Genomic DNA, 17647 nt, shown 5'->3' on the forward strand with positions numbered 1-17647 from the left:
AGTATTCCATTGTATGACTGTACCACAATTTATCCTTCCTACTATTGATGAACCTTTGGTTAGTTTCCCATTTCTGGCTTTTATGATTAGTGTTATGAGGAACACTCTTGTACATACCTTTTTTTTAAACTTTTTTATTTTGTATTAAGAAATAGCTGATTAACATTGTTGTGATAGTTTCAGGTGAACAGCGAAGGGACTCAGCCATAACTTAGACGTGTATCCATTCTCCCCCAAACTCCCCTCCCATAAAGCCTGCCACATAACATTGAGCAGAGTTCCTTCTGCCATATAGTAGGTCTTTGTTGGTTATCTGTTTTAAATATAGCACTATGGATAATACCTATCTTTTGATGGACGCGTGTATGTTGACTTAAAAAATATTGGCAATCCAAAAGTTGATAGTTATGTTTTATTCGGCAGGAATTTTTAGGACTTCAAGCCCTGGAGACAGCATCTCAAGTAACCTTAAGGGAACTTCTCTGAGGAGCCGAGGCGGAGAGGCTGGTTATATAGAAGTTTTGCAACAAAGGGCAGGTAATCTGAATGACAAAAGATTATTGTTAATTAAAGAAAACTGCTGCTGCTGCTAAGTCGCTTCAGTTGTGTTTGATTCTGTGCGGCCCCATAGACGGCAGCCCACCAGGCTCCCCCATCCCTGGGATTCTCCAGGCAAGAACACTGGAGTGGGTTGCCATTTCCTTCTCCAATGCATGAAAGTGAAAAGTGAAAGTGAAGTCGCTCAGTCGTGTCTGACCCTCAGCGACCCCATGGATTGCAGCCTTCCAGGCTCCTCCTTCCATGGGATTTTCCAGGCAAGAGTACTGGAGTGGGGTGCCATTGGAAGTTAAGGAATTCAATGCTTCTCTATGTATGGGAGCTTCCCTAGTGGCTCAGATGGTAAAGAATCTGCCTGCAATGCAGGAGAACCTGGGTTGGGAAGGTCCCCTGGAGAAGGGAATGGTAACCCACTCCAGTATTCTTGCCTGGGAAATCCCATGGACAGAGGAGCCTGGCTACAGTCCATGGAGTCACAAGGAGTCAGACACGAGTGAGCAACTAAGACTTTCAAGACTTTCAGCTATCTGGGGCATGTATCCTGTGTTTTCTCACCCTGAGTTTCCTCGGGGCTCATGATAGGGAGTGGCTGCAGTCTGATGGCTGCTAGATGGCAGGTATATTCTTTTCCTGAGTTTCCTCAGGGCTCACCAGCTCATATTGGAGAGCTGCAATCACTCTTGACTGTGACATCCTTTGTTTACTGATAGGGCAGGAGATGTTTTTCTCATGTGCATTACTACTATGTAAATGCTATAGGGGAAGAAAAAGAACGTTCCCTCTACCCTCCTAGGTTCTTGGCTGAGACCCACCCCGTAATAAAAAATGAACAGGAGAAAAACAAACAGGAGTTTAATAATATATCCTCCTGTATACATGGGAGAGACCCATGAAGACAGAGTAACTCCCCTTAAATGGCCCAAGCCCCACTATGTTCAATACCATCTTCCACTAAAGACAAAATATTTTTTGTGGGGTGGGGGGCCAGTTCTAGGAATTATCAAGAAAAGCACAGTGAACAACGGTTGGGGTGTTATGCAGATTTGAGTCCTTGCCTTCTCCATTGAGAAGAGTTTCTAGAGATTTAAAGTGACTGTTCTGGTATGGAGAGGGAGACACCCTTACAAATGGAGGTTCCCCTTATATATGTAAATATCTCTTACAGAAGGGTCACTTCTACTCGCTTTTCAGAGCTGCTTCTTTGTATGCTGTTTCTTAAAAATAATCAGCCTCAAGATAATTCTTACACCAAAGAGACATTTTGCGATGTCATATTCTGCTCCCCTTCAATACCTAAAAAAGAATGCTTTTGATGTTGTCATAAAGTTGCTTACTCGTGTCTGATTCTTTGCGACCCCATGGACTGTAGCATGCCAGGCTTTCCTGTCCTTCACCATCTCCCAGAGTTTGCTCAGACTCATGTCCATTGAGTTGAGGATACCATCCGAAGGTGGCTTCTACTTATTTTCTACTTATTCTTATTTCTACTTATTTTCATGGTTGTCAGTTATTTGGTACTCTGAATGCAATTAGGATTAGTAACCACCTCTGCATATACTTTCCTATCTGTATCCATATACTGTGTTGAGGCTTTTTATTCATAAGTTGAGTTAAGTTTTAGTATGAGTTGTTTTTCTTTGATTTTTTTCTAAGTGTGTTTGCATGTTCATTTATTCCTTTACCAGCTACCTATATCAAAGTGTCATTTTAAAATTTCATAAGAATTTTAACTTTTTTTCCTGTGATACACACACGATTATTTTGAAATGAATGACACTCCTGGAACTGTCAAATGTATTTTACAGATATTGAGGCAAAGGTTTACCCGCATGAATAGTCTTAGAATGGTACAGGCTTATTAAGCAGTGATTAATTTTGCCAAGGAGGCAAAAAGGGAAGAATGAAATAAAGAGGTTTTGAAAAACTAAAGTATGCTTTATTTTGTTGTGATTATACCCAGGTTTGCAGGTTGACACAATTATCTCCCTTTGTCCCAGATTTGTCCCAAATATCCCATTCAGCAAATCTGAAGTTAATTTGACAAACTGAATAGAGCACATTAGCCTGAAATGGAGCAAATACCTTCCACTTGACTTTGGTAGGAGTCACAGTTGCTGAATATACTCTTTATGCAGAGAACACTTGGTGAATTGCTATAGTCTGTAGCCAAGCTTTTTAGATATACAGGTAGATCTTTTTGAAATGTAGATGCGGGTTCTGGGACAGGGCTGGAGATGCCTCCTTTTGGGGGACCATACTTTGAATAGTGAGGCTTTAAGCACAGCTGGGATCTTTGTCCGTAGCCCTTTCAGGAATGATAAACATCCCTGTTCTCGAGCCTCTCCGGTTGGCCTCCCAGCATGGGCCGACAAACCAGACACGTTCAGCCTGCATTAGAGCACAAAGCTCAGTACTCCTTGGGTGTGTCTTTAAATCTCAAGTAGCAACTCCTTTTAGCCTTCCCACACCTAGTCTCTCCTCAAACATTCCAAACAGCTGAAGAAAAACCACTGAACTCCTCAAACGCACGCCAAACCCAAACACACGCACACACTCACTCACTCTCTCTAAATCCCAGATACTGACTTGAAGGGAGGAATGGGGCAGGGCAGGCATGAAACTGCCTTCTCTTCTGCTGGCTTCGGTGCCTCAGACTTCCTCATTTATTCCATAGAGACTGGGTGTCTGTTTTAAGATCCTGGGCCCCGAGCACCACGGTGCACCCATTCCCCTTCCAGCCACTAGCTGGACATTTCTCTCCACCCATGTGGCAGCCTGGAGTGCCAGGATGAACCCTTCCCAGGCCACCCCTGGGAGCAGCCCTTAGCCAGGGTGGGTAGGTATTTAATCCAGCTCTTTGCCCCTGAGTGGGACCCCTGAGACGGCTGGGCAGTCTGCACCGGCTCCCAGAGCTTCCAGGACTGAGACAGCCTCCCCCAGTGGTAACTGGCTTGATGATGCATCTGTATTAGCTGCCTTCCTGCCCCCATCTCACCTCCCCATCCTCGTGTGTCCTGGGATCACGTGCTAAATAAATTGCTTGCCCTGGAATCTTTGCCTCGGATTACCTTCTGGAAGAACCCAAACTATGGCAGGGCTCTTTGAGGCCAGCAGTCAGGAAGTACTTTTGTTCATTTTAATAAAACCCATGACACGAAAACATGGGAGCCCCTTGGGTTGGTCCTCGGGAGGGCTTCACCAGTGTCTGGTTATTTTGTTGGCGTGACACCAAGCATTCAGGTGGCTGGAAGTAAGCCCAATCTCAGAGAGAACGCTTCCGTGTTCTGGACTCCCAACAGAGCTGACTCTTGTCCTTCTGAGTCTTGCCAGGCCAGGGGTGGGGTAGGCGGAAAGTGTATCGCTGAGTTCTGCCTCAGGGCCATTGAGCACATCTTGTGGCCCTGGCAACCCTCGCCCTGGCTGCATCCTACTTCCGTGTTCCTTTCTGTAGGCTTCCCTTCCTGGGTTCTCCGTCATGCGCTCTCTTGCCAGCCCCTTGGGACTAGGAGTCCTTTCTTGGACCTTCAGTTTACTGCATGGAGGCTCCTGACTTTAAGATTCAAGGATGTACCACCCCTGTTTTCCAAGCTTTGTGCCAATGATCAGTGCTCCTCTAGTTGTGTGTTTTTTTTTTTTTTTTAATTAAATTAATTTTTTGGCTGCGCTGAGTCTTCACTGCTGTGTTTAGATGTTCTCTAGTTGTGATGAGCAGGGGCTTCTCACTGTCGTGGCTTCTCTTGTTGCAGAGCATGGGCTCTAGGGAATGTAGGCTCAGTAGCTGTGGCTCCCAGGCTCTAGAGCACCGGCTTAATGTGGCGGCGCACAGCCTTAGTTACCCTGCAGCATGTGGGATATGCCCGGACCAGGGATCAAACGTGTGTTCCTTGCATTGGTAGGCGGAGTCTTTACCACTTGACCACCAAGGAAGTCCATAGCCACGTCTTTAGTTTGTCCCCCTTCTCCTGCCTTTCTCTCCAGACTGGAGTTGGACCCAAACTTTGGTATAATTTAAACTTCACAGTGCATTTTAGAACTGCCTGTGCTCAAACTGGGGATCTTAGCCCTTCTATATGCTCAGAAGCCTGCCTTTCCCCCTTGAGACCTTGTTTGCAGCATTCCCCTTTCTGTGGTTCCTCGAATGATTGGAACCCACACCAGGCAGAGATATTTGGGAGGGTGGCCTGACCTGGCATCTAGAATGGATTGCTCACAGTCTTGCTGTACCCCTGCCAGGGTGTGCTGCCCACTATGTCTTTGTTTGGGCCTCCTGGGATTCCTGATTAGAGACCCTTGTTCCTTTGGATTTGGTATTTTAGGAGTACCTACTACATCAGTGGGACTAGCTTTAATGTAAACATGTATGAAAACATCAAGGATGGATGGGTAGGTGAGTGCTTCCCTGTGACTTTGGGCTCTCTTCCTGGCTTGTAGACTGCCACCTTTTTGTTGTGTTCTCAAATGATGGAGAGAAGCGATAGGGGAGAGACTCTTTCTCTTCTTGAAAGGCCATAGTCCTATTAGATTAGGGTCCCACCCTTATGACCTCATTTAACCTTAATTATTTTCTAGAGACTTTGTCTCCAGATACAGTCATGTTGGGGGTTAAGGCCACAAAATATTAATTTGGGGGTGAGGAGTGGGACTCCAGTGATAGCAATAATTGTGCTTAGCTTTCCCCCCAACTCCTCCATTCATCTAGCTAAATCCTAAAATTGCATTATTAGAGATTCATTTCTTTGACTTAAAGAGTTGTTAAAATGTAAATGGGTACAGAATTTGGTTGATGTGTCTTGATATGAGGTCATCTCCTAAGAGCAGATAGGATTCACAAAGTAGGAGGCCATTGGGTGTCAACAAGTTGGGAATGGGCCCTAAAGAGAGAAAGAGTACTAAAAAAGGAAGTCACTTTTCCCTCAGCAGCATCTTTTTGTTAACTTTGCCAAGGACTGTTCCAAGTCCTCAGAATTATTTAATCAGTTCCTGCAAAATAACCCTTAAAATCAAATAACTGAGTACTTAACCTAGCTTTCTTGGATCTATGAATGATTTGAAAGCCTTTTAAAGAAGTCTTATCAACTCTCTGCCAAGGGAGAAGTATTGATAGAAGTACAACTTCTCATTGGCTTATCCAGCCTTCTGTCAACACTTCTTATTAGCCAACAAATTATGTGTAATGACAACAGATGTTTGTAGTAAAGATTCTTGTGTTGTTGGAGCCTAAAGTACTTTTTGAATCACTAGAGATTAAATTATATATGGGATAATTTTCATATTAACTGTGATATTGATAAAGTCTTGGTTCCTGCTTGTTACTGAATGATAATCCTTTATCAGCCAGGATATTTCCATTTCAGTACTTTGTCTTTCTCCTATGCTAACAGCGAAATGGTACCTGAGGTAAAATGAGCCCTTCTTGTGGCTTGTTACTGCTAGGATAGGCTGCTTTTGGATAATTGACTAAGGTAATCAGAACACTGTGTATGAGTCAGGCATGTGGCTTTGACCCCAATGTGGCCTTTGCTGTTACGGAGACCCCTAGAGAGTGGGTCAGTGTTTGTTCAGTTCTGCTAAGGAAAGTGCGTGGAATTCCATCTCCTTTAGACCTGCTCCATCAATGGTGTCATTTAAGTCTTCAACCCTGGCCGTAGATTAGGTTTTTTTTAAAAATTTATTTATTTATTGGCTATGCCATGCAGCATGTGGGATCTTAACTACCCTGACCAGGAATCGAACCTGTACTCCTGGCATTGGAAGCACAGTCTTAACCACTGGACCACCAGGGGAGTCCTCATTAGCTTTTAAAAAGTGCGCAGAAGTAAGTACTGTCCTGAAACTGGTCTTCATCTTCTCATATGTTTCTTTATACTTACTCTGTATAGGAATATGTCCCTTAGTAAGAGAAAATGCTGCTTGCATGCTTTTTTTTTTTTAAATTGGAGTATAGTTGCTTTACGATGTTGTGTTGGTTTCTGCTGTACAGCAGTCTGAATCAGCTGTATGTATACATATATTCCCTCCCTCTTGGGCCTCTCTCCCATCCCACCTCCTCCATCCCACCCCTCTAGGTCATTATTTGCATGCTTTTAAACTATGTGATTGGTATTTTTTTTAACCCCCATGTTATTCTGCAACTTTAATTTTGTCATTGACTTTTTTTGTGAGATTTGTCCTCATTGCTACATGTAGCTCTTACTCATTTCTTTCTCTGCTCTGTTGTAGTCTGTTGTGTAAATATATAATCTGTTGGTACATTCTTCTGTTGATGGCCATTTAAATTGCTTCAGTTCAGTTCAGTTCATTCTCCTATTGATGGCCATTTAAATTGCTTCAGGTTTTATTATTAAAAATGAAGCTGCTGTGAATAGCCTTGAACATGTTTCCTTGTGCTAATATATTTCCGTAGAGATTATATTTAGGAATGAAAGTACTTTAAAAAAAATCTTTTTAAAATTTAAATTGGACGATAATTGCTTTACAATATTGTGTTGGTTTCTGCCAAGGAATGAAAGTAGTAGGTGGTAGGGTATATGCCTCTTCAACTGTACTGGTTGTTTCCAGATTACTCTCCTAAGCAACTGGGAAAGAGACTTCCTGTTGCTCAGCATCCTTGCCAACACTTAGCATAATCAGACTTGAGATTTTTTAATATCACTGAGATGGTATTATATCTCCTTTGGTTTTATTTTTTTTTCTCTTTTGGTTTTAATTTGCATTTCTCTGAATATTAGTGTTCATTGACTATTTAAATTTAATCTTCATGAAATTCTAGTTCACGTTTCTTTTTCCTTCTATCAGGTTTTCTGTGTTTTAAAATTGACTTGTTGATGTTCTTTATATATTCTAGATACTGGTTTTTAGTGATATATGTTATAAATAATGCCTCTCAGTCTGTGGCTTATTTTCTTACTTTTTATGGTGTTTTCTGGTAAGATTCTTTCATTGTAGTCAGCTTTCTTCTTTATTTCTTTTATGGTTTGCACTTTTATGTTTCTGTCCCAAAGACCTAAAGATACCTCTGTTGTCTCCTAGAAGTTTAGTCTAATTGGAATTGAGGGAGCAGTCTATGTGTGGATTGTTTTTCCATGTGGAAAACACTTGTCACAGAATTGGTTATTGAAGAGTTGGTCCTTACCCTCCCTCAGCTGCATCTTCCCTGGCCCTCTTTTGCTATATCTTTTGCTATATCTTTTGCTATATGTGTGAATCTGCTTCCAAGCTCACTAAAATTTGGCTTCCTGGTATATTTGTCAAACCCTGAGTGAGTATTAAACAGCCTTGATTACTGTAGTTTTCTAAAGAGTCTTGGTATCTGGCAATTCAGGCCCTCCTCCTTTGTTATTCTTTGTCAGATTGTCTTGGCCACTTTCTTTTACATTACATATACATTTGGCCCTCCATATCCATTGGTTCCACATCCAGGAATTCAACCAACTGCAGATTGAAAATATTTGGAAAGAAAAATTCCAAAACATTCCAAAAAGCAAAACTTGAATTTACCATTAAGTCAGCAACTATTTACATCACATTTATGTTGTATTAGGTAGTATATGTAATCTAGAGATGATTAAAAGAATACATCCTCTGTAGATTATAACTAGGCCACTTTACATAAGGGACTTTAATATCCTCAGATTTTGGTATGTGTGGGGGTTCCTGGAACCAATCCCCCTCGAATACGGAGGAACAGCTGTACACCTTGTTGTTTAGTCACTCAGTCATATCCGACTCTTTTGTGACTCCATGAACTGTAGCCTGCCAGAGTCTTCTGTCCTTGGGATTTCCCAGGCAAGAATACTGGATTGGGTTGTCATTTCCTTCTCCAGGGGATGTCTCCAACCCAGGGATTGAATCTGAGTCTCCTGCATTGCAGGTGGATTCCTTACTGCTGAGCCACCAGGGAAGTCCCAGTGTACACCTTAGAATTACCATTAAGTTCCATAAAGAACTTCATTAAGATTTTGAGTGAAATTACCTTGAATCTGTAGCGTTATTTATTTTTCCAAATTACTTTGATATAGATTATCCTGTTTGGGTCTTGCAACAACTTGAGAGTTAAGTTAATATTGCCCCCTTTTCTCAGATGAGGAAGCATATTAGAGAAATTAAATGCCTTGTCCACAGCTCACAAAGCTAGTTGATGACAAGAGTCTGGTGTGTTTTTTTTTTTATTCCCCCCTTTTTTGTTGAGAAATAATCCACATACCATAAAATTCACCATTTTAAAGTGTACAATTTGGTGGATTTTAGTGTATTCACAAGTTTCTGTAACCATCACCACTATCTAATTCCAGAACATTTTCATCACCCAAAAGAGAAGCCCCTGTACTCATTAGTGGTCACTGCCTACTTTCCCCTCCTCACCTCAGATGCCGGCGGCCACTCTCTACTTTCTGTCTATGAGTTTGCCTGTTCAGGAGATTTCATAGAAATGGAATCATGCACTAAGTGGTATCTGGCGTTTTTCCACTTAGCGTCATGTTTTTAAGGGTCCTCCATGCCACGAATCGCAACTCTACTCTTTTCTCTTTCCCTTCATTTTTTTCTTGCATTCATTTCCTTTCTTCATTTTCATCTTCTTTTCCTTTTCCTTCATTCCTTCAAGCCAAGTCTTTTGACTCAGCCCAGTGGTCTTTTTACAGTTACCATGTTAAATCAATCAGTAAGTGGAAATTTATTTCTTTAAGAAATTAAGGATAAAATGATAATGCATGAGCCTAACAACAAAGTTCTCCAGCTTCACTCCCTGTTGGCATTCATTAGGTGCTCAGACATTGAGCTGAGTGCCCCAGAATAAAGGATCAACATCAGAGATCTTTAGAAGAATCTTGCCAGTGTTGTTTCTTCTACGCTAAGCCGAACTTTTGCTAAGCCGTGTGCCTGGAAAGCAGAACATTGTTTAGGTTATCAGCTGTGTATTAGATATGCATACTTGCTTTCGTAGAAGAGAAGTCTTATTTTCTTCCAAAGAACTTGAGGTGGTTCAGTTGAATGTGTTATACAGATCTTGGTTTGAAAGAGTTACATAAAGCACTGTGTGTAAAGAACCCATCTCTCTTTAGAAATGGACTTACTCAGTTCAGCAGTTATTTTGCTGTTAACCTTAACCTTCAGTTGAACTATGAAGAAGAATCAGAATGAATGACACTACAATTTGCCAAGCCCTGAAGTAAACCAGGGACAAATATGTGTGTTTCCCTGCAAAGTATGCTGAATTAATTCCTTACCAGTCCTCAGACCACTCCCAGTGAACAAACAGAACCCACATTTGTCAGGGTCAGGAGAGAGGAAAGATTAAACGTGCACACACTTGCGTGTGTGTGCACACACTTGCGTGTGTGTGCACACACAGACACAAACTCATAATTAGTTGATCTGCAACAAACCTCAAGCTGTTCTCTTAACTAAAATCAAGCCAATAATTCATTTAGGTTTTAACCAGCTGTTTTGGAAATTGTTTTATAAGGCTTTAGTTCTTTCAGATGTTCACAATCCACAAAATTGGTTTTGAAAATAATCATTTTTCCCTTTGCCTACAAGGAATCACAAAATTGAGTTTGAGTCCATTTGCAGTCATTTTTCTTCCCCTAGGTTTTTAGATATCATTTTTTTTCTTTGCTTCCTTTTTTTACTTGCCATGGATTTTCCCTTCTTTCCCCAGTAGTATGTCCAGCTTCTTCAAAATCTCTCCATTCATCTATGCACTCTTTCAACAAGTCTTTCTAACATTCCTACTATGCCCAGGCACTCTTCTAGTCATTGAAGACTCAACAGTGAACCCAACAGACAAAACCTCAGCCTTCAATAAAGCTTATTTTCTAGTGAGTGAAGCAGATAATAAAGTAAATAAAATACACATTATGTTAGATGGTGATTGATGCTATCTGTAGAGGAACATGTATCAGAATAGCGGCACAGGGAGCATGGAAGGGCTGCAATTTTAAATAGCATTTCTTTAAGTCAGGGGTTGGCTAACTTTGGCCTGTAACCATCCAACTTTTTCTGTAGATAAAGTTCTATTAGCACACAGCCACATCCATTCATTTACAGGTTGTCTGTGGGGTTCATTAGTTGCAACAGAGACCATATGGGCAAAGTCGAAAATATTTACTCTTTGGCCCTTTGAAGAGAAATGCAGATTTTATTTATTTATTTGTCTAATTGGCTGTACTGGGTCTTAGGTGTGACACTCAAGATCTTCCACCGTCATTGTGGCCTGTGAACTCTTAGTTGTGGCATGTGGGATCTAGTTCCCTGCCCAGGGATCGAAATCCAGGTCCTCTGCGTTGGGAGTGCTCAGTCTTAGCCACTGGACCACCAGGGAAGTCCCTGCAAATTTTTATTTATGATAACAGTGTATAATAGTATGCATGTTGTGCTTTTCAGCTTCCAAACATCTTTAATAAACTCTGGCCTTGTCTGAGTGTGGCAGTGGTATCAGGGTAGGTCCAAGTAGCTTTGTTTTACAGGTCACTGAACCAGAAAGGTTACTGGGGTTGTCCAGGGCTGCCGCTCTTGTAAAGTGGTGATGTTTAGCTCTCACAGCTGGTGCATTTCCCAGCCTGATCTACTGATGATAAAGACAACCCAGCTTTTTAGCACTGGGCGCTTCCTAGCATACACAACACAGGCAGGCAATACTAAGTAGGCATCAAGAGTGTGGGCTCTAAACCTAGGCTGTCCAAGTTCAAATCCTCACTCTGCCACTTCTTCTGTGCTGTGCCTCAGTTTCCTTTTCTATAAAGGAGTTATAATAATATGCTTTCTGGGTAGGGTGGTGATGCATCCCAGTTTGCCTGAGGCATCTTGGATTCATGCCTACTTTGTCTGCATTAAGTAATAGTGTCTCATTTTACACTCAGCTGCTCCAGTCTGAACATTAAGTTATATACATACCCTAGCTAGGGTTGTCGCTGGGCTTGAGTTAGTACAAATAAGTCTTTTAGAATCCTGCCTAACCATAGTCTGTAGCAGTGGTTTCTTATCTTTGCTGTGCCAACTCATCAGTTCATTTTCTTCTGACTCATTTTTTGGTTCCATTAAGTCCAGACTTGTTCCCTTGTGAAGTGATTTTGTGTGTTTGGGTTAACAGGTGACAGAGGATCCTTCTTCCAGGGTACAGAGCCCTCCACCTGCAGTGTTCATCCCCCAGCAGGCCTCCGGCCTCACTCCCTGACCTCCTTCCATAGGTCTTTGCTCACATGTCATTGTCTCATGATGGTTTCACAGGCCACTTCTCTAACTTGCCATACCGTCCTACACACTTCGTGTCTACTAACCTGCTTTAGTTTTCTGCCTAATACTTATGTATATTACCGAGCAGCTAATAATGTTTTTAGTGTACTTTTGTTTTGCTGTTGGATAGAAAGAAAAAAAAACCCAAATAGGCCTGTGAGATTACTTTTTTTAAAAAAACAGTGTAGCTTTATTGCTAAAATTTGAAAAATTACAGAAAATCACAGTGCCACAAATATAATCCACCCATAGTCCCACCCCTTCCTGCATGGTTGTCATTTTAAGGTGTATTAAGAAAAACAATTTTATCATAGAACTTTAGCTAAACAGCTTATAAGCAAGTGAAGATTTACTTAGTTCTCTAAGGATTATAATTTTGATTCCTTTAAGATAAACCTGTCTTCATGTTTTCATCTGAAACTGTTCTGAGAAAATATCAAAGCACTAGTGCAGCCTGGTCCCAACCCCAGAAATAAAGGAATAAAAACATGGCAGAGAGTGGAGTGAGAAAGCAAGCTTCCCTACTGGGAGTTAAGGTCTCTTGGCGTATTGGCAGTGCGTTAGCTTGACTCTTGCCAATGTGAATGTCTTAATAGAAAGGATCTTGTGGTGACATGTTTTTATTTGCTGATTTCCTTTATCATATGGAACAAGTTGCACACTCGTTGTGCCTCACTGTTTCCCCTAAGAATATAATTCAGCTGTGTGTGTTTGTTCCACAGCCCTCTTTAAAACTTGTAATTGTTCCATATATTTGTTCGTTTACATTTTTGAGTGCCCCACCAGCATGTCAGTTCCAGAAAGGCACAGTTGTATCTGTCTTGCTCACCAGTGCATTCCTAGCACCTCACGTAGTGCCTTGCACATGGTATTTACTCATTAAATATTTGTCAAATGGGGAGTCCACTGAGCCTGGTGGCACACACACCCCCTCTGTGCAGGGGCCAGGGTGGGGATGACCCTTGTGCAGGGTTCTCAGTTGCAAGAGAACAAAGCCCTAAAAGATGGCCCTGGCCCCTCAAATATCATCCTCATTTTCTCCCCCAGTCCCCCAATTCCGTTAACAAATGACAGAGTTATTAATTCATCCATCTGAGTTGCTTTAAAGTGTTGATGAGTTTTGAGACAGGAATCTCATTAAGACCTTTACACTCAGGGATCAACAGGGATTCTGGCTGTGGTCCTGTGAGGTGGGGGGGGGGGGGGCAGTGATGATGGGGTGGGAATGAGGAGAAGAGCCCAGAGCAAGGAGGTGGAAAGAGGGCTTGGGCAAAGTGGGATGGCCAGAGCGGAAGGAACACAGGAAGGGTTGTGGGCCAATGCCCACACAGACTGTATTTAGAGAAGCTCATTCACTTTCACCCACAGCCCAGGCCTTTGAAGCAGTCAGCCCAGTGCCTGACACACCTGAGCAGTGGATGATGGCAGTGAGGTCATAGCTAAATGTTTTGAACATGTACTATTAATATGAGCCACACTCTCTGCTCAGCACGTTTCCTGTACTTACTCACTACTCCTTTGCAAGACTTTTAGGAGACAAATACTACAGTTATTCCCATTTTATGGATAAGGATCCTCAGTTGGCAAGACGTTTAATATCCGAGACAACTTTGTCCTGTGGCTTGTCGCAGGCTAAAGTTACATACTCGTTCTCATCAGTACTCAGTAAAAATATCTTGCTCCCCCTCACCTCCCTTTCTTCCGCAGTATCCTATATGTGAAAGCATTTTGGCAATTTCGTCAATAATTTGACATGATTACTGTAGAATAACTAAAAGCAGCTTATATACATGTGGAACATGAGTTTTAACAGCAGCTCTTTTGAGATACTGTGCCCTTTTTCTTTTCTTGTACAAGCACACTACATCTTTATTCAGGCAGATCGTGCCCATATGAGGTGCTGTGTTCAACATATATTTCTAATTACAACATTGATTATTACTATTTATTGAGAATTTGCTATGTGCCAGGGATTATTTTAGGTGTTTCATGTATAGTGACACATTTATATGTCCCAACGACTGTGAGATGGATGCTGTTGATATTATCTCCATTTTATAGGTGGAGAAACTGAGGCACACAGATAGACTGAGTTAATTGCCCAAAGGTTTTAGGAGCAGCAGGTAGCAGAGCCAGAATTCAAAGGCAGGGGCTTATGTCTCTTTAAACACTCTGCCATTTGCTTCGTGAGTGGGCATGGCGACCTTTCTTTACTTTGGTTAATATTTATTGACAATTCATGAGGAAGTTACTGAATATTCCTTCCTGAGATACCCCACCAGCTGTAACCTGACTTTCCCACTTGGGTTCATTTCCTTTCAACCCGACCCTTTCCAGTGAGAACCCAAGAGATGGATTGAAATATTCTCTTTCATAGTCACCTTGCAGTTTTCTACTGTGAAATTTTTCATCTATTTCTGAGACTAATGTGTGTGTTATACTTTGGAAGAGAAGTAATCTTTACTTTTTTCCTCAGCATTCTAATTATCATTCTAGTTGAGTTGCCGGTTTCACCAGTAGAATGTTTTGGCCTCCATTCTCTGCGTAGCAAGCTCGAGGTCCGCATGGTGGAAGGACTTCTAGGGGTTGCCTTTCTGCTATCAAGTTTTCTGACCCCTTGTGGAGTTTAAGGTCAAACTAACTGGCCCACATGGGATATCCCATGACTTTCCTGCAGTCTATTAGAGTGAGTTACAGGGCTTCCCTGGTGGCTCAGATGGTAAGGAGTCTGCCTGCAATGCAGGAGACCTGGGTTCGATCCCTGGGTCAGGAAGATACCCTAGAGAAGGAAATGGCAACCCACTCCAGTACTGTTGCCTGGAAAATCCCATGGACAGAGGAGCCTGGCAGGCTACAGTCCATGGGATCACAGAGTTGGACACGACTGAGTGACTTCACTATAGACCTTCTAACAGGCAAGCCCAGTGTGCCTCCAGGTTCAAGGAGCCTTTGGGGTCTGGTGGCAGAATTGAAGCTTTGGGACCACTCATGTGGTCTGCTCCAGATTTCCAAAAATGTCCGGGGAGTTAGACTTTTGCTGTAAGGAAAAAAAAACAATACTCTCTCACCACTTGGAACACCTCAGTTTTGGAAAAATCATTAAAAAAAAAAAATGCCACGAAGCCACCCATGCTGCATCAGTGCTGGAGGGTCATTAGGCAAAAGGCAGCATCCAGACACTTGTGGGAGGTATGATTTTTATGGGCTGTTTGTGTGTCCAGTTTTGCAGTTTTCAGAGGAGATCTGCACTGGGGCTGTCAATGAAAACCATTGAACCTGTCATGCTGTTGTTTGCCAGGTCGCCTGGAAAAACACCCTGGGAGGGTCAAAGAGGGGAATACTAAAAAAAAAAAAAAAAAAGATGGATGGCCCTGTTCTGGTGTGAGGCCAGGGCTCGGTGTCACAGCCAAATTCCCCAGTGAGAGAGGAGTTTCCACCAGTGCAGGCTTTCCCCACCCTACCTTACGCCATCCCGTCTGAAAAAAATTCCACTTCCGGTGGAGCCAAGTAGAGTCACTTGAAGGCAGTGTAAACAAAAGCAGCAGGTAGTGTTGATGCTTGCAAAGAACATTCTGATGGGGGAGAAAAAGAAATGAGAAGACCAGCTAGCAAGTGGGAGGTTTTCCTGGCGGTAGGAGAGCTGCTTGGAATGGCATTGGCTTCTGGTTTCTAAAGACCAGCCCAGCAAACCTAAAGCTCTAATGTAGGCAAAGTCTCCTTGGGCATCTCTTCCCCATCCGTTCCCTTTTGCCCTCACTGAGCTAACGGCAGGTTCCCATCTCAATGCTCCTGTCATCTGTGTCTGACCCTGCAGGGCTCTCCCTGGTCACTCATGCCTGTGTTATCCCCACTCACCAGCAAAGCTGACTTGATCAGTTGAAATTCAGTCTTTAATGGATATCAGTGTCTTGCAAAAAAGAGAAAAGACCACTTGACAGGTGGTCTTTTAGTTATTAGTCAGAAATTAAGAATTCTGCGGGTAGGAGAAGAGTTTTATGCTAGGCTGCCTTTAACAGGGCAGCCTCTCCTTCAGTCCTGCTGATAATGGAACAAGTTTCTCAGTCCTCCACCTCCCAAACACACAAAAGATAGAACCAGTCACTCCCATCTTTGTGTCCTCAAAGCTCGTAGAACTCCAGCACATTTTATAATACTGTTCATCTGTAAGTAGGAATTGGAATGAAGATGTTTCTGCCTTTTCCGAAACAACCCTGTTTAGCCTTTCCCAGTGCAAATAATGGGCCAGCCTCCATTTAGAGGGGAGTCTTAATTAGGAGCCAACTTCCTGTAGATGATGTTATCAACTGTCAAAGGCTGCTAACAGGAGGATTTAGCTGTGGACTGAGAAGTCACTGCTGAGCTAGGTGAGGTGGGAGTCCTGGGTAACCTTGATAAGAGTAGCACAGAATCCCGTTTGAAACCATTTCCAGAGAGGTTGGGAAGAGAGAAAGTGGCCATAGCAAGTATGGACAAGCCCTGAGCAGGTTCAGTGAAAGGACTAGTTACAAGGAAAAACTCTGCTTCCTCGAAGAACTGTGTTTTCTCCTCTTCATGGATGAATTCAGAGTGGAACGTGATTCTTTTTCTCTTTGGATACCAGAGAGCCCTGTTTGTGGTTTGATATTTGATAATAAAATGTGAAGTTCTTATGTCCTTGCTATTTGTTTTCTAATGCCCCTCCTTGCTTTTGATCTCCTTTTCTAATGTGTGTTCTGCTTGAATCTGCTTTTTTTTGTGTGCGGGGAGAGAGAGGGAATACAGAATGGCATCTTGTCATCTGTGGTCTCCATTGTTGAGTACCTCTTGGCCTTTTGTCTGCCATAAATCACCATACAAGTGGAAGGCGTAATTGCTCTCAAGAACAGATGAGAAGGAGGACAAGTAATTCTCTTTATACAGGGGGGTTCTATAGATAGTTGTGGAACAGGAGAAGGGAGATACTAGAAGACACCTGAGGCAATAAAGTCTTCCTCAGCTCTTCCAGAAGCTGGCATTGAGAAATCGAGAAAAAAATTCTAGCAGTGTGTTCCAGAGGGTGTACTTCTGATTTACTCTTGTTGATGGAAGCAGTAAAACCCCTGTCAGCCTCTGAATACCTTCACACATGCACCTAGAGAAGAAGCAAACCTCTGCTTCTAGGGATCCTAGGGAGAAAAGAGTTCCATTGAAAACACCATTAAGAAAAGTGACCATTTATCCAACCCTGACATCTAATTTGCCCTTCCTAAACATTTAATGTTGTAACCACAAACAAATGACAGGTTCCAGGACGCCAGGGAAAAGTAAGCTTTTAAAAAGTCTGTGAAAACATCGTTCAGGGGAAAAAATAAGTTAGAGTGGGAGTAAAATACAGACTATAAATGAGGAAGAGGAAAGAAAAGCATTTTAAGAAATGACCTTCTTGTGGCTTCTGAGTTGTACCGAGTGGTTTGATGTCATTAGCCAGATGATCCTATTGATTTTCTTATATTCATGTAGTAAACAAATGGAAATCTAAGCATTTTCCCACTTCATAGTGTGTTGTTTCCTGTAGTTATAAATATATCTTCCAGTCCCTTAGGGTGGCCAAGTAAAGGAAGGGGTCTTGGGCTATGCTCCTTAACCCTTGGGTGTCTGGCCTGACAGGCCCATTTTCTTATTGTATGTCCCCTCTGCTGGCAAGGAGTAACAGGGCAACGGGAGGGCTAGGACACCTCAGGAGTCTATTCCACAGGTCACTGTGATAAATGACTCTCCCAGGGAGATTTTTACCAGTAAATGTCCAGAGGTGGGCTGCAAACTGCCAAGAGTCCATCCTTTTGCCTGCCAGTCCCAGAAACGTCTTGCCTATCACTTCATGAGTTCATCCCAGAGACCA

The 17647-nt window shown here is 42.5% G+C and overlaps 1 protein-coding gene across 2 annotated transcripts in view; it reads left to right on the forward strand.

Moving 5' to 3' along the window:
* The window catches only part of ADGRG2 (adhesion G protein-coupled receptor G2), a 121767-nt gene that overhangs the window by 16533 nt on the left and 87587 nt on the right, over positions 1-17647 (forward strand). For both annotated transcript variants that reach the window (XM_018043945.1, XM_018043947.1), the window contains one exon: positions 424-537. The gene's annotated coding sequence lies outside the window, so the exon portion shown is untranslated. The remainder of the gene's footprint in view (positions 1-423; positions 538-17647) is intronic.

The sequence above is a fragment of the Capra hircus genome, assembly GCF_001704415.2.
Source record: "Capra hircus breed San Clemente chromosome X unlocalized genomic scaffold, ASM170441v1, whole genome shotgun sequence".
NCBI classification, from domain to species: Eukaryota; Metazoa; Chordata; class Mammalia; order Artiodactyla; family Bovidae; genus Capra; species Capra hircus.